At 42.2% G+C, this 24,412-nt stretch overlaps 1 protein-coding gene across 5 annotated transcripts in view; it reads right to left on the bottom strand.

Annotated features, from left to right (window-relative positions):
- Positions 1-9,977, bottom strand: part of LOC120443870 (protein abrupt) — a 49,286-nt gene extending 39,309 nt beyond the window's left edge. For all 5 annotated transcript variants that reach the window (XR_005615604.2, XM_039623243.1, XM_039623244.1 and 2 more), the window contains exons 1-2: positions 9,943-9,977; positions 8,651-8,850 (exon numbers count right to left, since the gene is read on the bottom strand). The gene's annotated coding sequence lies outside the window, so the exon portion shown is untranslated. The remainder of the gene's footprint in view (positions 1-8,650; positions 8,851-9,942) is intronic.
- Positions 9,978-24,412: the final 14,435 nt, after the last annotated feature.

The following is a 24,412-nucleotide window of genomic DNA, read 5'->3' as shown; positions in this document are numbered from 1 at the left end:
GATAGGTACAGTGGAAACAGTGATGTGTTATCATATAATAATCTTACGAAATATTTTTTTTTTTTTTAAATTAATTAACATCTTTATTTAATATTATTCAGGAACAGGTCAATTAAAGCCTTTAACCTAAATGTTGTCTTAAGTAAATAATCTCTTAATTATAAAATATAATTTGTTTTCATCTTAATATATAGGAATAGGTCAAATTTCGAGTAGTGAGGTTTCAGGTAAATAATATATTCATACTATCATCTTAGAAGCAGCCCAAAATGTCTTCTTTTGAGCCTGCGAATTGGGATAGCCCCCTGTAATCTCCGGGCGAGACGATTACGGTGGGCAGTTAGTCGATCGTTGTATCTGCTTGAGAAGAACGAGATTTGGTCTTCAACAAGGCTCAGGTTTAAATCATTGTGAAGCGTTTGGCCGCTAACGAACCAGTCACAGCCAGTGATTTGTCTTAATGTTTTGTTCTGGACGGTTTGGAATCGTTTTCGGTGGGACGCAGCCGCCACTCCCCAAATTTGGATGCCGTATCTCCAAGTAGGTGCGATAATTTGCTGATAAATCTGACGCTTGCATCTTAAAGGTAGTTTGCTTTTCTTATTTAGCATCCAGAATAGTTGGTTACGCTTTAGGTTGCACATTTTGACGACTCTGGCAATATGATCTCGGAAGGTTAGGCGTTTGTCCAGTGTGAGGCCTAGGTATTTCGCCTTAGTTGCTTGCTCTATGTCCACATTATTAATGTGTACCGCAGGAGTTGTTTTACGGCGTAACGTAAAGCAAACGTTTACGCATTTGCTTTCGTTAATTTTGATGTTGTTCGCCATGGCCCATTTCTCGAATTCGTTGAGATAAGTTTGCAGCATTTGTGACGACTCGGTCTCACTGTTCGAGGAGCTGAGAAAGCAGACGTCGTCAGCGAAGCTGGCCAGCAGCATTTTGCTGTTGTCATTGGTCATTTCATAATTGCTTGGCTTGGGGATGTCTGCTGTATAGATGGAGTAAAGTATCGGTCCTAAGACGCTTCCTTGAGGTACGCCAGCTGCAATGGCAACATTTACAGAGGTTGCGTCTCTGGACTGGACGCAAAACTCTCTGTTTGTGAGAAACGATCTGATGAGCTCAAACAGGTTGGCTGGCAGCGCTGTTTTGACTTTGGCTAGTAGTCCCGGGATCCAAACTCTATCAAATGCCTGTTGAATGTCGAGGAAGATTCCGTTGCAGTATTCTTTATGGTCATAGGCCTTCAGGATATGATTGACTACACGGTGCAGTTGCTCAATCGTACTGTGGCCAGCTCTGAATCCGAATTGGTGCATTGGGATAGTATCATTGTCTTCTAGATGTATTATAAGTCGGGAAGCTATCAGCCTTTCCATTACCTTCGATAAGGAGGGCATTCCATTTAAGCCTTATTTGGAACTCTTTGTTTCATTCAAATGGTTTGAAAAACTTGCCACTGAAAGTTTGGCCAAGTTTGGCCCACTGTCCATGGCCAAGAACCCATGCTGGGCAGCAGTGCTTAAAGCGAGGCACACGCATTGTTGACCGGATGGATTGGATATGGAATCGCGATGGGACGTTCGGTGGGAAGGTGGTGGGCAAACGCAAACACACCTCAAATCGCGTTTTGTCCTTTATCAGGTAATTCACTTTTTAACTTGCTCTTCGCCTTTTATACTGTAATTCCACCGGGGGCCTCATTCTTCTTACCCCGACTCCATTTCTTCTCTTTATATTTTTTATTTTTTGTAATTGTTTGCCATTAATTACAGCATGAACAACAACAAAAACAACGACAGCAACGGGGAGCAACAAAGTCGCAGTGGCGCAAATATTTCCGCCTTAACCTCTTCCCCGGCTGGTTGTTAATTTTATTTATAAGTCCGCATGACACACCTTCCTTTCAATTCGATTTACGATCCGTGCATTAACGGTTAATGGCAGGGTCCGTCTTTCGGCGCCTGTCTCTTTCACACCTCGCTGTGTTGTCCTTCTCTTTAGCCTGGTTGAAAACAATTGACATTTGGCCATTTAATTGCTATCGTCGATGGCATTAGAACTTGACCAAATATGATTTCCGTTTCCGGTTATTGCGAAAGCAAAGCGCCCCCCCATCCCTGCTCATAGATGCCATCGAGCAGGTTTGATGCAACACGAAGCTGCTGAGACTCACTTCAAACTCGAACCGAAGTTTCCGAATGCTACTAGAGCGAGATGGGGCGCGAAGAAAGAGAGCACACGCACCGCACCGCACTCATATTCATATTCATTCATGTGGTTCGTTCGCTCGCCAGCCGGCAAAACGGCAAGAAAAACAATAACAAACCCCAGCTGAGAAAAACTGAAAGCGGGGTGGGGTGGGGCAGTGAGAAAAACCTAAGAGAAACCCCAAAGAGTTGGAGCCCCAAAGCAGAAGAGCGCCATTCCCAGACTGCAGTGCCCAGTTGCACCAACATACTTACAACCCATGCCGAAGAATACCCCCACACAGAAGGCCAGTCCGAGTGGCGACTTCTTTGGGGCAAGGGCCCCAAGGGCTGCAACGTCTTTTCCTTATTGCAGATTCGATTCAGCCACGAAATTCGGGGGCGGGGGTGCACTGGTTATGCCATCATCTTATGCGACTTTTTGCGGCACAGTGGTCTCTTTACTTTGTTTTCCTTTTGAAATATTAAACAAAAATCCTTTTAAAAGGTATCTTTAGACTATATCAATGTGCAACAGCATGTAGAATGTATTTTTAAACTTTTTAAAAACTCAACCAGTTCGATTTTTAATTCAATGTTGGTACGCAGCAAGACCACGCTAATCGCTCTTCCCAGTGACCACTGTACCCGTGGGGTGTGTGCAATCTTAAGCAGTATATTTGTTGTTTGCTTTTAACCAAGTTGGCGCTTGGCTCGCGGCCAAATCGAGAAATCAAATCAATAATTTGGCTACGGAGAATCGGGCAAAGTCTGGCGAAAGAACTGCATTCGCCGCGGCACGTTGCACAGTGCTATTATAATACCCCCGATTTCCGATTTCCACAGTTGCGGCACCGAAAACAGACGACATCGTCATCATCTCGTCATCGTCATCATCGCCATGGGGTTTCCCCGATTTGTCCTGTCTGCGAAAACGCTTTCACACACAAGAACAACAATCGCGAACAGCGAAATCAAAAGAAAATCCGCAAGCATAAAAATCAAATAAAGCTGGCGGCCAAAGCGACCATGAAAAGGGAAAAGTGGAACTGGCGCTGGGGAAAATGGTGAGCACAAGTGGGGAAAATGCGCGGTGGGTGGATGGGGTGGTTGAGGGGCGTGGTGCGCCGGGGGAAAACGCACACGATGAAATGGGCGAGTCAGCGATGACACGTGCTTTTTTGCAGCTGTTTTTCGTGGAAAACTCGCAACTGTGCGAAAAAAAGGACAAAAACAAAAATCGCAAAATCAACGCACACACACACACACTCACAAAAAACTCGTAAATAGCGAAGCTCGAGAAAGATGTTGGGAAATCGCGAGTTTTCGCAGCCGACAAAAGCCGAAGGCGTTTCGAGGCCTTCAACTGCAGCGGCGGCCAAAGGGATTAGGGGGTGGTGGGGCTGTGCGAAGGGGGTCAGAGGTCAGGGAGCAGTGCAAAAATGGGAGCAAAGAGAGCAGCGGAGAGTGAGTGCCAAATACCAAACGCCAGGAGTTCGCATCCTGTGCCAGTATGCATCAGTATTTGCCCGCAAAAGTGTGAGTGCAGAAGGCAGGCAGCATGCAGGTGGCCACCAAATTGTTGCCTTTGGAGCCACAGTGGACACTCGGACACGAGACTTTAAATGCAAATAGTGTAGTAAGCTCAAAAATCTCTTCTTAAGCTAAAAGCGTAACTATGTATAATTTTAAAGTATTACAAAGTAATGCCAATTCAATTGTTAGTTGTGTATTTAAGTCTTGTAACTTGTAACTAAATATGCTATTTAATATTTTCGGTTAGTTGTCAAATTTGGCGGTATCCACTTAAAGAAAATAAAATTGCAAGTCTCCAGTCTTCGATTTTAGTTATAAAACTTTCTGCATTTAGCCAGTGTCCACTGTAACATTGTATCTTATAGTATCTGTGTGTCGGTACTTGCACAGTTGTGTGTGCGAGGGAGAAGGGCTCCAAAGGGGGAGTGAGATAGACAGATAAACAGACATCCAGAGGCCAGACGACGACAGCAACAACAACAGTAGCAAAAGCAAAAGCAACAACGTCGCAGTCTTTTTGGCGCGTGACGTCGAATATTCGAAACGGACGGACGGACGGAACGTCGCTCCATGGCAGATGGCAAATTGCATTATTATGCGAGTGTCTGCAATCCGCACAGCCACAACAACAATAACAATAACAACAAGAACAACTGCAACAGCAACATGAGCGAAAGGGAGTAGAAAAACAAAGTGCAACAAAATAGGGAAAAACAACAAACAATTTTTGAGCGCTGCACCATCGGATTCAGATTCTGAATCGGATTGGGAATCGGAAAGTTTCGACTGCCTTCGGTATCGGTTAGTCGAGCGGATGGGCGTTTAGAAATGTGGGAGTGGCTGGACAGGATGGACAGGGTGGACAGGGTGGCGATGGGTCATTCGCAGGGATTACATTCCGTTTTGTTCAAAAATTAATAGAATTTCATAAGCTTTTCGTTTGCGTCGCTGTCTCCCTCTCTCTCTTACTCTCTCTCTATCTCTCTCTCTCTCTGTCTATCTCGTTCTCTTTCCCATTGCCCTATCTCTGTCGCTCGCTGCACTGCTCTCCATTTATTGCCCACTCGCTCTATTTGCCGCCTCGCTCTTTCAAATGTTAATTTGAATTTTTATTAGGTTTTAGGCATGCATTGTTGTTGCCTTTGCTGCTGCTTTTCCACTGCTGTTGTCATGCATTTTATTTTCACTTAAAACTGCAATTGTTGGGGGGCCTTTGTTGCTGCTTTTGGGGGCCTCAGTCGCAGTTGCAGTCGCAGTCGCCGTCTCTGCCGCCGTCGACGTCGCTGCCATCATCGTTGAAAGTGCGACTGCGTTAGAAAATTTCATTTGATAATACTAAACACACGGACAGCACACACAGCTAAAGTCGCCAACATATAGAAATCGTTTTTCTTTTTTAGGTCGTGGGTTGGGCCGAAACAAGAAGCTAAATTAACCCAAACTGCAACTGTCCAGTTGGCTACGCTCTAAAGCAACTCGTTAAGTCCCGAAGGAACTATTAAATCAGGTTCTACAGCGATGGTAAATTGATACGATATCTATTATCTATTTGCAGTAAATATTATTAAATATAGTATAGCTCTTTATCCAGAGCGCCGTCTTTAAAATAAGACAGTGTATCTGTATCTTTTAACTTTTTCTCATAGTTGACTAAGAAGGCAGCTAGTTAGTTAGTTTGTACACTCTATCGACTGTCCACTGTGACTGCAGCTTCAAACTCCGCATGTTTACGTTGGCTTACGTTCTCAATTGGTGTCGTTACGAGTTCTCGAAGAAGAAGTGCAAATATTTTGATGAGAATATTTCTTCAAATCGATGCGATGCAGCTATGCACATACGAGTATATTCCGCTTAAGTCCCATGCTCCTGCAATAATATTTTTCAAGGATTTTTTTTGTTTGATGATTTACATGGCAGGTAGTATTGAGAAAGTGCCACATCATTTTCATTTTCGCTGCACTTTTCGTGTGCACTTTGTGAGCGATTTACTGATATTTGTGATTTTTGTGATTTTATGCCAACTCATGCGGCAATCGCGATACTTTACTTTGGGCCAGGCCAAGGCGCCTCCGTCGGCGAGCGAGAAAGGCGAACGCTGAAACTCTGAAATGACTTGGCCAGGTCCTTAGAGTCCTTTCTCCACATTCCTTTGTTTCTTGGCCCGCTTCACTTCTCCGCTTGATTCTCGAGCGGAACTTCAATTACACATTTGCTCACATGCGAAAAAGTGAAAAGTCACTGGCCTGTCATGGGCCACAAATCCAAATCTCATCTACCGACGGCATTTCATTGTGCCCCCCACTCACTCACCCCCCAATTCTCCACCCAACATTGAGTATCTCGGCCTTTGGGCCACTTTGAAATCTCCGTTTTTATGCCCTGCTCCTTCACATTTGATTGGAATTGTTTTCGTTTTGGTTGCGGGTCCATGGCTAATGGCGACTGGGCATTTTATACCCTTTTTCGCAGGCAATAAAAACATTTTCTTTACTTTTTTTTTGCCCACAAAATAATGAATAATATGAAGAAAAATACTTGCCGCAGCTGAGTTTTTTTTTTCTTTCTGTTTTGCTGGAAAACAGAAAACGCATTAAGTGCGCGGTTTCCATTGTTTATAACATTTTTGCCACCCCGGAGAACAAGGCAAAGGGATAATTAAGAATGCTTATTTATCTAGAACGCAGTCACGGCGCCGATTGTCCAGCTCCTTACTGTTTTTTTTTTTTTTTTCTAACCGCAGGGGGGCAGAAACCCCATGAAAAGGTCCGTAAAAAGCCAAAAAACTTTTATTTTTTATGATAAATTATATGGAGTGTGGGGCGGCTGGGAGCGAAAGGCTGCGGAGAAGACGGCGCCAGCCAAAGGTCATTCGGAAGCTGGGCGGAAAAAAGTGAGAAACGCGGTTGAAGAATGATTTGAGACATAATGAAATAAAACCGAATTTTACAGGGAGGATGACTGCCCAAATGTACTTTTAGTCTTCGTACGAAATTAGTTAAGAGCAAGAGGTTATTACGCAAAATATATTTACAGCAGTAATGCGAAATAAGTTATAAAATAATCTCTCAAATGCGACAAGACAAAGCTTTTGAAGTGTAAATAAATCCAAACTTGATCAACTCTGTCAAGCAAAATTAATAGGCCAAAATAATGTGCAAGTTTTGAAAAAGCATTTTTTAGTTAGAAGTATGTATGAGCATATGAGTATGTAATGACTGAATCCAATCATTCTTTAGGGCCCCTGAGCCAAAGTCAAAGGTCACCTGTCCTTGGTCACTTACCAACTCGCAAGTGTTCAACCCAAAAATGGGTTTTAGGCTCCGCCGCAGATTTTCTCCGCTAATTAGCCGGGCCGAAAGTTGGCGAGTTGAAAATTACCCAACACGAAAATCTAAGAAACGGAGCTGGAGAATCGATGCCGGTGGGCAGCAAAAGCAGCAGCAAAAGCAGGAGAAAAAGCAGCAAAAGCAGCAGCGCACACGCAAATCACTTGTTTTTATGTAATTAACTGCTCAGCCCCCCGAAAAGGCCATCGAGGTTTCTTCTTTGCCGGAGGTTAACGGAGATTTTGGCCGGGTAATTAACCAAAAACCGATCGCTTCTTGCTGCGGCTAGTTCGAGTTTTTGGCATAATTTCCAAGCTCGACGATTTGCGTTTTTGGCTTGTAAATCTTTTTTTTTTGGTCTTGGCTTCTTTTGGCTTTTTTGGCCGGCCGTTCAACGACCGATAAAATTGCCTCAACCATCGCGACCAACTCGACCGACTCCATCGATGCCTTTTAGCGGGCTATTGATTATTAATATTTTCTATTTTGCCCTCTCTTTGTGTCTTTTTCTGGTTAGTTGTTCCCAAACCCCCCTTATTTTTTTTTTTTTTTTTGGTTTTACCATTTACCATTTGCAGTAATTACAGCGACGCGTTAATTGTTTGCCCCCCTCCTGCCCTTTTGTGGCCCAGCATCCCCGGGTTTCCACCTCTATTTGTGTTTGTTTTCAACGGGCCGGTGAAAAATAAAAACAACACTCGCCCAGGCGAGGAATCTACACTTACGCGATGGTGTTGAATATCGTGGATCGCAGACCCCCGACTCCGCAACCAAATACAAAAATCCAAAAATCCAAAATCCAGCCGAGAGCAGCGCTTCATTAGCCGCTATTACCATTATTGGCCATAACACACCACTACATGGTAGTTACTACTGACTCCAAAAAGTTGGCAATTACTGCACACGAAAAATCCCCCGAAAAACGTTTTCCCAGCGTTGCAAGATTCATTTATCAAATCGCAAGAGGACACCCAACTATTCGGGTCTGTCTTCGAGGGCCGCCGACCGACCAATCAAGAAAGCGTGTAACACCACAAAATACATCATTTTTGGAAACTCGCACATTTTGGCCAGCTATTTTGAAGACAATTCCAAATGCTAACGTCTTTTGTGAGCCCGATTTTGTAAGCCATTAACTGCGGTTTACGATCACTGAGAGAGATCGCAAACGTAGATCGCGGTCATAAAACATTTGTTAACCTAATTCAATTTATGTTAAACAAAATCAGAGACTAAAACGCATGGACATATTAACTCTATTTCATCTAAAAAAAAGCGAGAAAGTTCTGTTTTACTGCGATTTTAGTGCGATCTGATTAAGCAGCTTAAACGATTTGATTCTCGTTTGGTTTCGTTGCCAAAAGATTAAAGTTAAGTCAATGCACATTAAATGCAAGCAAATATATTTATAATTTGTTGGCCTCATTATTTTCTTTATGTACATATATATTTATAAGCAGTAAAATTCTCAGAAAACAACTTCGCAACTGTCCCTATATTCGTAAAAAATTAAATGTGTTGGCTAAGAAGAATTCCAAATTTCAAAAGTACTTAAATAATTTATAATAAATAGCTAAAGAACATTTCAAAACTTACCGTTTGCACTGTTGATTTCTGTATTTTATTTTCTTTTGAAAATTCACGATGATTGCTGAATTTGTTGGTGAGATGCCGCAATTGTAAAATTTGAACACTTTTGAAACACTGAGGGTTATTTTCTTTGGGGATTTCCCTTTATGAATTTGTTTGCTTTAGAGCCGATTTTGAATTTAGTTTGATTTTTCAACACTGCACAACTGCAATTACAATAGGAACAAAATCAATGAGAATCGTTGGCAAAACAGAGAGCATTTTCCTGCATTTTCCGAGAAGCGGAAAACAAACGAAACGAAACGAAGTGCAAGAAAAACGCCACAAGAGTAGGAAGAAGAAGACGAAGAAGCCGTCGCGCTGCACTTGCGATTTTTGTTGTTTTTTTTGCTGTATTTTTTTTTTGGTTTCATGCGCTCTTTTTCGCAGCGAGTTTCGTGTTCTGGTTTTAGTTTCTCTGGTTCTGATTCTGATTGCGATTGTGAATCTGGTTCTGTGTGAATTTCGTTTTATTAATAAAATGCACAACTTCCGTTATTAATTTTGCAACGACAACAATTGCTGCGTGTGTGTGTGTCTCTGCGTGTGTTTGTGTATTTGTGACAGCCGCTGACAGGCGAAAAGCAAAAGCAACAAAGTGACAAGCATGAGCGTGTGTCGCCTAGGAAAAGCGGAAAAGCAGACCGAAAAAAACAATAACAACAAAAAGTGGGCAACGGGCAGTGGGCGGCAATCGAACGGTACAACCTGTCCGCTATTTTACCACCGCCCCCTACTCCTCATCCCCACCCCTTTCCTTAGCGATTTCGCTCCTGTGCACGCGACTCGCGCTATCTCGCTCTTTTGTTGCGGTTTTTTTTCCTGCCTGTCGCTGCATTCATTCATAAAAATCAGGTTGTAAAAAAAGAACAGCGGCAGCAGCAAAAAAAACGGCGCTGATTTTATTTATTTATGCCAATTTGCCGACGCGTCGCCGCTGCACTTCTTGTTGTTTATAGTTTCGCACTGGGAACGGAACGGAAGTTTCTTGCATTTGTTTTGAAAACAGTTAACAGCACCAAGTTTATTCGATTCGATTTGGGTTTTTAGGTGTTTTTAATAGTTTTTCTGTTTTAATTTATTTTTTTTATATCATACTGTAGTTCTCAGTTTTCTTGGATTGTGTTATTTTGTTTGTGTTTAATAAGTTGATCAGTTGAGGAGTTCAAATTCAGTTGTCTCTGTGGTCCTGATAATTAACTAAGTTGGGCTAAGCCATCAAAACACTGGAAATCACAAATAAGCCAAATTAGCCGCACTTGAACCACGACACTTGCTGCCCGTCTGATTTCTGAAATTGTACTGCGCGTAATAAGAATTCCTGTTTTCGTAAGCGGTAAGTAAAATCCGACGCACTCTTCGTCGGCTCCATGTTCGATGTTCAATGTTCGAGGTTCGACGTTCGATGCTCGACACTCGACGGCGAACATGTTGCATGCAACGCGTCGCTCGCTTCTCGCTCGTTTTCTTAGCCCCATCCTCCTCCAACTGGCCAACACACTCGAACACACAGCACACACACACATATACTAGCGCAAAAAGGGGCTATTATCTAAGCCATACAATCAGATTGTGTTTACTTTTCCAACCAGCAGGCAAAGTGGCAAGGTGAAGACTGCAGAGAGCACGAGAAGAAAGAAAGACGCTCGGCCGACCAATTGAATTTCAGAATTGCCAGCGCTTTCTTGGCCAAAAGTTTTTGGTAAGAAGAGAGCAGCCCGAGTTTTTGATTCATTGGGTGTTAAGTGCGCTAAAATGTGCGCCCTCTCATAAATTATAGTTTCCATAAATAAAGTCGCATTTAATCGAATTAGGTTATTTCTTAGTTGGAAAAAAACCAATAAAACTGAGATACTAGCAGTAGTACAGCTACTAATTAATAACTAAAAAAAATATATGTATGGTTAGTTACAAATAAATAAATTATCTAAAACAATTAAGGCAAGCGTTATTTAAGACATGGGAATGCACAGAAGTTGTCACACGGATTTTAATAAATCATTTGCCCTCATTTGAAATTGTAATTGAAATGACGCAGCAACGTTCATTTGTGGCTCAAATGTGGAAATTACTCAGTTTTCTAAACGGATTTCCAAACGGATGAAGTTGGATATTTGTTAAATGTCAGTACAGTTCAACATTATATGCACATATGCAGGATGATACATATATATTGATATATTTCACCAACCATACTTTCCTTACTTTATGGTGGAATAATAATTCAAAAAAGGAGGACAGTGTCATGGAGAACTGCAACCGCACCTTAATCTGGCCCTCCTCCGATTTCTCACAGTAGCCGCCCCTGCAGGAAGTCATTAAGCTGCCTGAGGCTGGAATAAATAAAGTTTTCCTCCCACTTCGGCAGACGTTAAGGCTGTGAGGCAGATGCAACTTTATTAAAGTCGACAAAAACAAAATAAATTTACGTGTAAAAACACTTCAAATAGCAGAGTAGCAGAACATCGAAATTGTCGCAGCATCACCACCAAACATCCCAACGATCCACAGAGAGTTTCGGTTGCAACGATCTGTAGATGCAGCTACAGCTTCCAAGGAAGGGAGCGCAAGTTGGCGGCATGCGGCAGCTAATGTATCTAATAGATACACGACAGCACGTCAAGCGCTTCCATTGGAGCGAGGTATAAAATTGTTGGGCGGAGGAAAGTTCCATACGCATATGCAATGGGTATATCCTCTTTCACTGTGAGAAAAGCTCTATGAAGGTGTGCATTTCTAAACGAATGTTCAAGAATTGTTTAGCTATTATTGGTAACTATTCATAATATATCTTGTTAATAATTTATTCAGTGCTTAAAGTTCATGTGAAATTATAAGGTTTGACTCATGATTCCATTACTTTAACTCCTGTTTATTGTTCTCTAATTTTCTCAGTGTAGGGGGGAGAATTTCTCATTCTTCGCTCCACTTCGCTCCACCTTAGTTTTATGCTTGGCCCCACCTCCGCCGCATTTTCTTCGCCTCTCGTGCTTCTCTAATTAACATTGGGATTGTAGTACGCTTTTAATTTATATCTTATTGATGCCGGCGACATTTGTATTTATTTTTACCCACAAGCCTCACCCCTCCCTTCCCCCTTTACCACCGCTCTTCCAGGGGGGAGGATGGGTGGTGGTGGTGTGTAGGTACTGTCCAAAATTCACTTCCCAAATCTGTTGCTCCCCCGCGCCACCGAGAGTCCCCCCTCTAGTTGTATGTGTACGTGTGGAATGTTATTTTTATCGAGAGTGAGGGAAAAAAATTGTGGAAACCTAAAATTTATATGGAATAGGTGTCGCGTCTTGATATTTTGGGTATAATTATTGTTAATATTTGTTGCTGCCTCCTCTAGTCGTTTCTTTTTCCCTTTGTTGTTGTTATTTTTTATCTATACTCTAATTAAAATATTCGGCTGTATGCGCTTAATATATGTCTGTGCTCATATATATGTATATATGAGCATGTACATATATTTTAATGCCACGATCTATCTAAATAATTTTGTACGCATTTCAATGGTCGAACAAAAATTGCTGTGAAAATGAAATGAAACTAATAAGAACAACAACAGTTGAATTCGTGGGTGGTTCAAGTTTATTTTTAATAAAAAGAATCAGTATTTTCAGGTTGCTTTTAATGGATTCTGTTTATGACATTTGTGTGATTTTGATATTATTTTAGTGGTGCCACTGTGTTGGTCCATTGCTCATTTCCAACGTAGGTGTTTCAATTTAGTTCGACAATCGACAGCGAAGTTAGATTTAAGTAAAATATATTGGTAAAGTGCATTGTCAATTGCCAAATGAAATAGTTTTAAAAATTGCAATAACCTATTGCGTGACAAAACGAAATAAAGAAACAAGAGAGTTTTAAACACAAATATTTATATCTCATATATATCTAATTTCTGAGCTAAAAAGTGTGTCTGATCAATAATTATACAGTGTTTGCATATTTTTCATCTCAGATTCCGCAGCTCTGGAGTCGGTTGCGTTCAATGGAGTCATCCAAGTTGGGCACTCGAGTGCCTAATAGGGGAATATATCAGCCATGGGATGAAGACGCCGATCTGTTGCACACGAGGCAAATGACATTTCATTTATCTTGCAGCTCGTGCAGCAATTCCAAGCGGGTTTTCCTGGAGTTTTTCCCCCATTGGGAACGGGATGAGGGGGTTGGGGATCGGGAATTGGGGGCCGGGGGTTTAGCAGTTGCGTTGGCGACCACCATTCGATGTCAGCGATGAGTTATTGACACTCGAAGCTGCGTCCCATAAAGCTCTCAGTTCCGGTGATTTCTGGCTGAGTTATCAATGTGAAAAATAGAAACACGATTATGAAATTATCAAAAGAAATGCGTGTACGTGAAAAATGGCTGGGGGAGGGAAAACATCGAGGGAAAACAACAGAAGGTGTAAGTGAGACGGGTATTGAGAGCCACCTTCGGATGGGTGGCGCTTTCGTTTTGCTTGAGTTTACCCCACAGTCGTAGATTGGATGGAATTTGTGGAGCATAATTACATATGTTCAATAACTTAAACTAGCACTCTGAAATGGTTTGGATTTACTAAATACCCTGGAAAACCAAATTCACCTACAATTATACGGATTTGTAGAGTTAACAGGGCTGAGATCCTAATTAAATAATAAGATCCTAAGCAACATACTTGTCTATAATCTTATAGTAATCTATCTATATACTGGGCCGTACCATCTGTAATTTGGGAGCATTCCGTTCATTTGAGCCCCAGCAATCTTAGCCTGCCTACACACACGCGACCTTCCGTCTCGCTCGTCCACATTGTTGCCCTCCTTTTCTATCGAACGTGTGTGGACAATAGAAATGATCAAGGTAAATATGACTGTACATATGTACATACATATGTAGATATGTACATACATTCGTTTATTTGTACCGCTCAACTCACCTTGCGGCGCACGAATTAAGACCCAAAAGAGCGAGAGAAAGATCGAGAGAGTGTTTCTTTCGGTTTGGTTTTTTTGAAGATGATACACGAACCATGAATTTAATTATGATAAAGAAAAAACAATTTTATAGCCAACAAAAAAGACGCAAATAAATGTTTATAAGAGTATTTGTACTGGCCAGCGTGGTGTATTGGTATTGGTATTCGTGTGGGTACAACCTAGGTTATTATGTAAACTAAGTTGGAAAGCGTCTGGATAAATGGGTACTTTGCCGTGTATGAGTGGGTATTCGATGGTGTGCGCCTTATATGCATGGAATATAAGTTGGTCGGCCATCGCAGTTTACGGATTAAGTGCCGTTGGCTCTATTACTCGCCTCTCTCCACTCTGCACTCTCCACCTCCGAAATCCAAAATGGCGGCGATCGCATTGCACAAGGTACAGTTGCCTCCGAGCTTAGAGGGCATAACTCATAAAACCAACTTGAATATACATACGTATTACGCAGTTTTGGAAGATGTGGTTTTTGAAATTTCACATTACAGCTGCCGGTTTTATTCCGCCAAAACGAGATGTAAATTAGGATGCTTTGTAAATTAACGTTTATGAAATGATCGGTACGTATTTGATGGTTTTATATACGTAGTTAACTGTAGTAGTTACTAGTTAGAATATATTTTAAGTGTCTGCTGCCCTCGAAATTATTAAAGCTAAATTAATTAAAATTTTATAAAATGCCACAAACGGGGATCACTGGAATTGGAAATTGGCAATGTGCTTGAAACTACAACTCTTTGAAATGCGTATTACCTATTTTAGATGCTGAACTAACATTTATAGATAGATCCAAAGCTTTTTTCTTTAACTGCAAACAAATCATTAAACTGTGGCTTAAGCTTAATAACCTGTCGAAAATTTCTTTGCAGCCAAAGGTGGAATGAAGCCAAGACGCAAGATGCGAAGTGAAAATTGACTTGGACCTAGCTAATGCTAATGCTGAGCTACCGTAACACATTAAAATTATCTAGTAATTCCTCCTCGACTTCAATTAGTGACCTGACCGGGCAGTCAAGTCCAACGGTTGTACTTCACCCATCAGCGCCAGAGTTGAATGAACCAGGCCAACACCAAAACCAAAACCAAAGCCAAATCGGAGTTGGTCAGGTCTGTTAATTAGCCAGAAGCGCAGGCAAAACAGAGACCCGAACCCAAAAATGCTAATAATACCGAATGCTAAGAGTCAATCAATCATTTTGCATTTGCCGAAAACAGTTTCACAGTGCAAAAAACACTTACACACATCTAACCATCCAGCCATCCACCCAATAAGGCATGTTGTGCTGTATGAACAAATTGTAGGGAAAATTTCATTGCAATTCGACCACCACCCATTGCTGACGCTGCAGTTACCAGATTGAGATACAAATCCATCTGATAAGTTTTAGATACAGAACGAAAAGTGTTGCAAGTATTAATATTGTACTTAAAACTTTGAAATACAAGTGAATACATTATATTTTATTAAAGTAGATATATTCTACGTTTTTGTTTCTAAATACCAGATTATAATAAATCTCAAAAATAGGTTGTCTACAAACAATCCAAGTAAGCAAATAATTAATAAGGAATGTGCAAATCAATCGAGTGCCCTGTAGTTATCCGCAGTGTACAGCATCAGCATGAGAACAATAACTTGGTGCCGCATTAAAATATCTGCAATCATTAAAATTGCGCACGCTGACATTGTTTTGGAAATTGGTCGGCATTGTTTAGAAGCCATCCCCGCCATTTTCCCCAACCCATCCAATCCGTTGGCTCGCAAAGCTCTGCTGCATTTTCGCCGATGACATCGCTTTTCTTTTGTGATGATCCAACGGATCCAACGAATTATGCCCGATGAGAACGGTTCTCGAGTGCCTGGGGCCCGAGGCATCGAATTTGGAACAATAAGCTCGAAACGTTTTGCACACAAAATGCGTCAAGTCCTCGACTGCATCGCCTTCCTCTCCGCTTCTTCCAGCTGACAACCCATTCACTCGATGATTCACAGCCGCACAATAAATAAGCACAGGAAAGCTCCACGGCACACATATTAGATGGTAATCCGGGCATCTATTTTACACGGATTTCGGTCATCCTGCGTGGCTGGTCATCTCAAGAGATTGCAGCTAGTATCGACAGATCATTGACTTACTTACTATTGTTTAGATCTATTAATGCATATATTTGTTTAGTAAAGGAGTTAATATAAAGTGCAATTTAGCTTAATATTCGGTTGCATTTCAGCCCAATGCATTTTAGTAACCCAATTACTTTACCTTTTGACGCCCAAGCTAATTGAATTAGTGCAACGTATGTGAATTTTGCTGCATGAAAAGTTTCAAGACCAGCTGCACTTTATTCCTGCCTTTGTGCGAGAGCACAAACTAAAACTAAACTAGCTGAAATGCATTAAGTAATTAGGCATAGTGAAAGTGCATTTCAGCTGGCTTATCTGCTCCAATCGATTCGCAGTGACATCCCACAAGTGTCAGCTGCAGTTGGCCAGTAAGTATGCATCGCTGGATGGCTGATTTTGTGTGTCCAAGCTCAAAGGAGAGCTGCTCACTGCTGCATCCAATCGATGCTTGTGTGTGTAAGTATATACATAAGTGTGTGTGTGTGTGTGTGCTCATGCTGGCTGAAGGCTGACCTAAAAACCCAATTGGAAGGCTAAAGTCAATAAAGAAGGCTTCGGCGATGGGCCGAGGCCAGCTGGAGTTGGAGATACTCGTGCTCGGCCCTCGGTCTCCCAGTTCCTCCGGCAGCTGGTGGAGCAGCTCCATCTCCAGTGCCATCTGCTGCTCCACCTTCGGCTGCGTCGTCGTCCCCGAGTGCATTCGACCGCAGCACATAGTTGAGGGCCCCTCTTTGACCCGCCTGCGTGCGCCATCAATGGTCAGAAGTCAACCCACAGCTCGGCTCTGATTTGAATGGCGTTTGATGAGTGGCAGGGTGGCGGGCGGGTGCATTGGGCAGGGTCAGGTGGCAAGGTGGGTTCGCCAGCCAACAGCTGGACTGCGGCGTGGCACGTGCTGGCGCCAATCTCGCGCAGACCCAACACTGCGCACTGGAAGGCGCCGCGTGTGGACGCCATTCGAGCCAAAAGCTTTGGGATAGGTCGTGCTCCGAGCTTGCGACCTCTCTGAGCAGCTCACTGCACTCAGAGAAATAATGTTCTCAATTCTTACCTGCCATATTATCACAGTTTGTGGGCCTTGCTCTTGGCAAACTGCTTAGTACTTGTTAGTTGATTCTGAATGTAAGAATTTAATTTATTACAAATTTATGAATTTATAGTTAGCAATAATTAATAATGTAGTAATTTTTCCCAGTGCCCAAGGGTTGAAGGTGCCTGCGAGTAGCCCATGGTGATGCAGAGCTTTCCGCCAGTGGTTTTGAACCCGACTGCCGCTGGAACTGGAACATATCCGTCCGTGGGACGCGACTTGGAACTCCTCGGTGCAGCAGCACCAACGACCCGACGCGACCACCAGGCAGTCACCCAAATTAGTTGCCAGCGATTCGCCTTTGCGAGTGAGTCCTCTCTGCGATTGCCGTGTGTGTGTTTGTGTCTGTGTTTGTGTCAGTGCCAAGTGCCCAAGTGCCCAATTGCCCAAGTGTCTGTGTCTGTGTCTGTGTCTGTGCCTGTGGTGGTGCAAGTGGCCGTGTGTTTGTGGCAGCCAGGATTGCAGTGCTCCAGCTCACGAGGAGCGAAATTCCGGAGTCAGGCCAAAAGTGAAAGGCTGAGGCTCTGATGCCCAGATCCTGCGATCCTGCGATCTCACGATTGGAGTGAGTGTGTGAAAGCGATATCAGGATATATTCTGACATCCTGGCTGCGGTGATAAGTGGAAGGCGGAAGAAAGCTCGGGGGAAATCATGGCCGAGTGGCTCGCATCCTCCTTGTCCTTGTGCTGCGTCCAAGCAAATGGGCACAGTGCCCCCTTAAAGCTGCTTTTGCTTTTCCTTTTTCCTTTTGCTTTTTTTCCCCGCTGGTTTAAAGCCCAGTCAACGCGTGCCGCCGTTTAATTATGTAAAAGGACTCGTACACACACTCGCACACACATTCTCCACTCTCGGGTTGTGGCACATAAAACACACACACACACACATACATATGTATGTATATATAGGGAGCACTACATATCTTGCTGGATTTTATTTGTACCCCGATTCGTGGTCAAATAAAGGCGAACGCAAATCGAAATTTCATTCTTAATACAAATTGATTTTTTCCCATTTCCTCTTGCCGCCTTGTAACCATTTTGGTGCTTTGTTTTTCTTTCGGGCATCCAGCGGCACACGGTGCGTATGATCGATTTTGAGTCGCTTTTCAGCTGGCGAAGAAGAGAGGCGAGGAGAGGGGAGCTGGCGGCCTGAAAAGTCCAGCAATTAAAATTAAATTGTTGTCCCCTCGTCGTGAGGGGTTTGTGGCAGCCGGTTCAGTTACCCCACATCCTCCAACCCCGCCCCCCCTGTAGCGCCCCTAGCCCCTCCCCCCTTAGCCCCAACTATTCAACATTTGCTTTTGATTGTGTGGCACGCGAGACAACTACACACGCACACTCTCTAGAAAAAAAGGAGGAAAATGGGAGGATAAGCAGGAGGGAAAACAGAAAGGCAGCAGCAGCAGCGTGTGTGCCACACAGAGTTGCTAACTGTGCCACCACAGCAGCTGGCAGGAGTCGCTCCAAAGACAGGCGAGCTTTATATACACACACTCGTGTATCTGTGTGTATATGCATGTATGTATGTGTGTGTGTGTGTGTGTGTGGCATATCCTTTGCATGCACGTGCTTCCCCAGCCAAAGTAATTTGGCCTAAACGGGCAAACGGCTGGAAAAACAACAGCCAGAGCTGTGGAAAACAAAATTGAAGAAACCAGAAAACATAACAAACGGCATACAAGATATATAGAGTGAGAGAGAGAGAGAGAGGCAGCAAAAATGTTGGCCAAAAAGAAAGCAGAAAGAAAGCAGGGAAAGCACAGGCCAGAGAAGAAAAATCAATGATGCTGCCAAGTGGCTTTGGTATTTGCAATAATGCTAAAGCAAAAAAAAAAAAAACCTTTAACTGCCATGGCGAATGTGGGTCCATTTTGTTTGTGTCCATGTGCTTTCACTGCAATTAAATTCGAAATGAACACTATTTGATTACTCGGGCCTAACAACTGCGCTTTTAAATGTCACTAGATTTTCAGCGAATGTTGACTTTATGTGCTGATACTGATACGTTGTATAATGAAGCTGCTTAAAACATGTTTAATTGGCAAACAAATGATCATTAAAAATCTCAATAAATGTGAGTTTCGGTTTAGGTAGCGAGTTAATATAATTAAATGAGAATGCAGTCTGACTTGGCATAGAAACAAAGATAATATAATATGAGAAATGCTTTAAAAACAAGAATGAAAAGTATTAGGTTTAGAGAAAAAATAAAATAGCTTTTAGTAATAAATACTAGCTTACACATAATTTAAATTTTTTTTGCCAAACTGATTGCTTAAACTGATTCTGCAATTCAAGAATTGTAAAGAGGATTTTCACATACTTTGTATTTGAAGATGAATAGACTGCATGCCCTAAAATCCTTCAGTTCATCCTCGAAAGACTTTATCCTTTTATTCCTTCATGACTCGAATTTGAAATGATGAAAGCATTACGCAACAGTCAGCCTCATAACAACCATAACCGCAATTCCCTGCCAAATGGGTCAAGTTGCTGGCATCCAGCTAGCTAGCCTTGACTCCCCGACTGCTTACGCAGCTTCAGTGCCAAATAATGGCAGCACCGATATGGATTTGACTTCGAAATGAAAAGTTCTGGCCAGGATCTGGGCTCACCGCCAGCCATTTCCCATTTCCACGCACACACCGCAAGAGGTGCACAAATCCAGGGCAGCGTAAACAAGCAGGAGCCAGCGACACCTTCAGAGGCACCAAGCTCCCAGCTCCACCTGCTCCACCTGCCCAACTGCTGCACCTGCAGGGCACTGCTCTCAGCTGCCACTTCAGTGGGCACCCCGCCCGGACTAGAGACTACGGGTCTCCGAGTACGGGCTCCTTCGCCAGCGACCACGGGACTCTGTTACTCTGTTTACCGCACAAATTGCATGCGAGCTGCAGCTGCGGCTCCTGTGGTGACTGACTTTACACTGCACAAAATAAATGCAAAATTTGCAAATGAAATAGCAAGAAAAAAGTATTACCTTCACATCATAGATTTTAGATGAACTAACTGATCTCGCGGGCTCAAGATTTCTTGGAACTCGAAATAAAGTTTTGGATTCTTACAAAGAATATTTCGCATGTTGCACCTAAGAATACACTGCAACTTTCCAGAGGCAGCAAGTGCCTGGAACATTTGATGAACTTTGCATTATTCATTCCACGTGATGGATGGCTTTTTTCGAGTGCTGACTCCGACCTGTTCAGACTTTGCCATGCGCAACTTTATTAACCCCGTTTTGAAGAGGTGGCAAAGCCATGCATTTATGCCCATTGTTTCAACCGAGCCGCTCCTCTGTCGCAGCTCCCGTTTGCCACGCCCCCAGCTGCTCCTATTTGTACTGCCCCCCCCCACCCTCTTTTTTCCCCACCCAGCAGGAGGCCAAGTGCTTTTTTCCCGTATCTGCAAAATTCTGGCTACCATCTTCCAAAGTCGCTGTAGTCGCTGTCGTTTGTCGTGACCGCGCGCTGATGTTTGCCCCGCCAGCCTCAAGAGGTTGCACCACCCACTGCCCCGCCCACCGCCTCCTTGATGTTAGGCGCTAGTGCAAAGCAATTACCACGCCCCCTAACCCCCGGTGTGTGTGTCTGTGTGTATGTTTGTTTGTTTTGCTGCTCCCGAGACGGCGACGTCGTCGGCTTGGTGGCTGGTGAAAAGTTTATAATTTTATTAGGCCCTACAGAAATTGGGTTAGTGTCGCTTTTAGTTGCATTTCCCAGCGACGAGTGACAACTTGGCAGCGACGCTCAGATAGTTTCCACGCGGCTTTGTAGTGTTTACACCAAAGACCCCGCCCCTTTTACACGTTTTCCCCTCCCCCATTTTCCGCCCCAAGTGTCGAGAGGCTGTTGCACGTCATCTTAGAGGTGGATATACGCGGCATTATGCTAAAAGCCATGTTGGCCGACTCCTTTGGCGGTGCGCTGCTTGAGCACTTTGAGCCACGTTTGGACATTTGCAAATTATGACGAAGTGTTGATCAGAGATTTACCTTTTCCAAGCTGCATTTAAAACGAAAATTGTGTCCTTTTAAAGAAAAGAAAACCACTTAAAGTCCTTAATCAAAGTAGAACTTTTTAAAAAAAGTAAAATAAGGCATACAGCTTTATCAATATGGGTCATATATATTACGTTAACAATTTTAAACTATATTATACTAAGATTACATAACATTCAATACAATCTATAACTCAACCCCATTTGCTTGGACTGGCACCTCATTTTTGCCTCCCCATCACAGAAAGTGTTCAAGTGGAATCCTCAATCGTGAATATATGCTAATTGAATAAAAGTCCGTGTAATGATCGCCGTCGTATAGTGTGAAAGTTTCGCATTGGATTCGATCTCCCAGTGAGAATTACGTCAGTTGGCCAAAAAGAGATGAGAATCTTCTAGCCAGGTTACAATCGAGCCAATAACCAGCGAGCAGCAGGTAAGAAGAACTCCACTCTGATTAGTCCATTGAATATGCGTTTTTATTATATTGCCATTTATTTGTGTCGAAAAAGATTTCTATGTAAATAGGAAGCCGTTTGTATTGTCTAGTAGTTGCTTTTCGACTTTATCGGCGTTTCAGCAATAAATTTCATGAAAGTACGAATTTTAAACAAAAACTTGCCTATAAATTTGTGCACAAATACACATGCTTCAGAACAGTGCGTTACAAAATTATAAGAGGTAAATTAGGTAGTTTTAAAATTCTAGATAGAACACTTATAACATTTTTGAACTAATTACGTTACAGAGCTTTCATTTTAAGTACATAGATCTGCTGTTAATGGGTTCATCTCATGCATAGCTTCTTGCCATGAAACGCACTGTACCCACATTGAGTTCAATATCTATCTCAGCAGCGGCCAACGAAATTTATGCAAACGGAATCGTATTTTCGCCTCGATTGGCTCGGTGTGGCTTTGTGGCTCTGGCTTAATGAAGACGGGACAATAATAATTTTTAATAGGTTTTACTATTTTGGCTTAGATCAGCTTACGCGCCCAGAGAATGGCCAAAAGCGCGGGGGGGGAGGGGATTGAAGCTCGTGTGTGCGAAGAGCTCAAGGCGGATGGGCTGGCAACATTTCGAATTGAATCGCTTTTATCTGTGTTTTGTCACTAAATACTAAATTGGCAACTGAAGTCGAACACTGAGCCGAGATCCAAACTGAAACTGAAGCTACTTGCGGTCCGCAAGTTTGGCAGTCGATTTGGTATTGAAATGGGCACTGGCTGTGCGCAAGTAACAGCCAACAGCCAATGAGATCATGATCCATATATAGTTAGATTCCGGGGCTGAAGGCAAATTAAATCAGTTTGGGAATGAGATGATTTGATTAGCATTTATCGCTCGCACTGTAATTGCTTGAATATTGTTATTTTTTTTACAAGCAAACAGGTTCGGGAATGTTTACATATTAATGCAGCATTTTCTTTGTCACATTCAGTACTTTAACTGACCATCAAACAGGATCTACAATATGACTTACTGCTTTTGAATACTGATAACTTGGCTATCCTTCTTAAAGTTTAAAAAATCCACTCGGCATTATAACTGGCCAATTGTCAGTCGAGTTCATATGATTTCGGAATCAACATCTAAAGAATTATTTTAATAAAATATATCCAGTTATATTCATTAAGTAATTATTGCTCAAATATGCCTTTACAAGCAATGTTCGGAGAATAAATAACTTAAGCGTCTGCCTTGTTATGCAGCAATGCCACAGTAACTAAAATAAGTAACTAGAACGTTTTATTCATAGATTATCTGTTTGGGGATTAACTATAATTAAATAAGTGTTATTTTAATTAACAATATTGCATTCATTCCTATGCCATCTCACTATTAAATGAAAATCAAGGCGTTTAAGTGCTTAGCTGTTTTTATGTCACAGTCAATTTCAATTATCAAACTTGTACGGCTTTTTTGACTATTTAATGTGAATTATTCGCATGTAGATAACTATAATTTAAACATAATAATTTTATTAATGGACTGCAATTGATAAAACGCTAGATTATTTCGTTTGATGTTTTAGTTCCACGAAATATTGATTAAGTAGCGTATGTATCGTACTAGTGAAAGGCATTGTTCTTATAAAGAGTAATGGCACTGAAAATATATTATACAAATATCCTTAGTCTTTTAAGGCAATAATCATTTTTGGAATGAGAAATGCATTATTGTAATTAATTATTATCAGCTATAGTTACAGAAGGGTTGTCTGATTTTAGTGGAGCTTTGTGCGCCATTCTAGGAAGTGCGTAGCGTAAATGGAGTAAATGAATCTGTTCTCGCTCACAGGGTACGCAAAAGATACAAAAGCCTCGTCTTAACTGGCTAATGACGTTGACGAGGTGACGATGGCTAAGTGGCCGGGCATCGAAATGAGAGGTGGGAGCCAAGAACTGGTTCCGTCCGAATGACCGATCGTCCGATCGGCAATTGGCTTGGGGCGGGGCCAGGTGGTGAGAAACACTTCCGTAAATACGCAAAAACCAGTACACGGTGGGGACAATCGTGGCGGCATTACTTAATCGAACTGGAGAAGCGAGCGTCTGCTGGCAAACCAGTTTGCATGCCAAACGCTCTCGACGAAGTTATTTAACCATAAATTAAAGGTTGACTAAATTCGGTTCAATTAGATGGGATCATTGAATCGTGGAATGTGGAACGAGCCAAAGAGCTACAGCCGAATTACCTATAAATCATGTCAGGGGATAGGGAGTTCAAAGAACGATCGAAACTGATCCTATGATATGATAGCACCAATTTAATACCACAGAATACTGAAGAGCCCCTATATCGCCACCAATTAAAGTAGAGCCACGAAGCAATGTCACATGCCCGAAGGTACAGGTGCCTATCGCATAGATACCTGTACCTGTATCTGTATCTGTATCTCTATACCGATTTGTATCTGTATCTGTATCTACACACTGCCCTGGGGTCCATGACGTTGAGCAATCAACTTAATAATAGACCAAGAAATTACATTTCAACTTATGCTTGAATAAATTATCAATTATATTTTTGGTGAACTTGATGTGGGGCCTCAAATTGTGGTCTATCATAACTTTCGCAGAAAACCAACTTACGAGTATAAAGGCTACCTGAATGGATAACTATTAGTTGCTATATGATTGCATTTTAAATACCCTAAAATAAATTATTTTTTAACGACTTACAATATAGATTATTACACCACTCAATTCTGAAAAATTACAAAATTGTTGTAGGTTTGTTTAAGCAGAGTTGTATATAACATATGTTTCACAACTAGTTGGCTTAAAGGGTATGAAAGGCAGTGATAAAATTTGCATTGGATTCGGTGAGCTGACTTTTGCCTACTCGACTTCCGCCGTGGAATCAGTGGCTGAAAATAATGAAAAGTGCACATGAGATTTTGGTGACCATGAAATGGATATAAATAACTATTCAGATAGAGTTCGCTTTGTTCGCAGCTTTGCTGGCTGCATTAAAATGTTGGCAATTGAGTGGATTCGTTAATTATATAGCTCGATCAATTATTCATT

This window comes from Drosophila santomea, chromosome 2L (assembly GCF_016746245.2).
Source record: "Drosophila santomea strain STO CAGO 1482 chromosome 2L, Prin_Dsan_1.1, whole genome shotgun sequence".
Lineage (NCBI taxonomy): Eukaryota > Metazoa > Arthropoda > Insecta > Diptera > Drosophilidae > Drosophila > Drosophila santomea.
The sequence above is the reverse complement of the archived record's forward strand: the minus strand, read 5'-3'. Positions and strand labels throughout refer to the sequence as shown.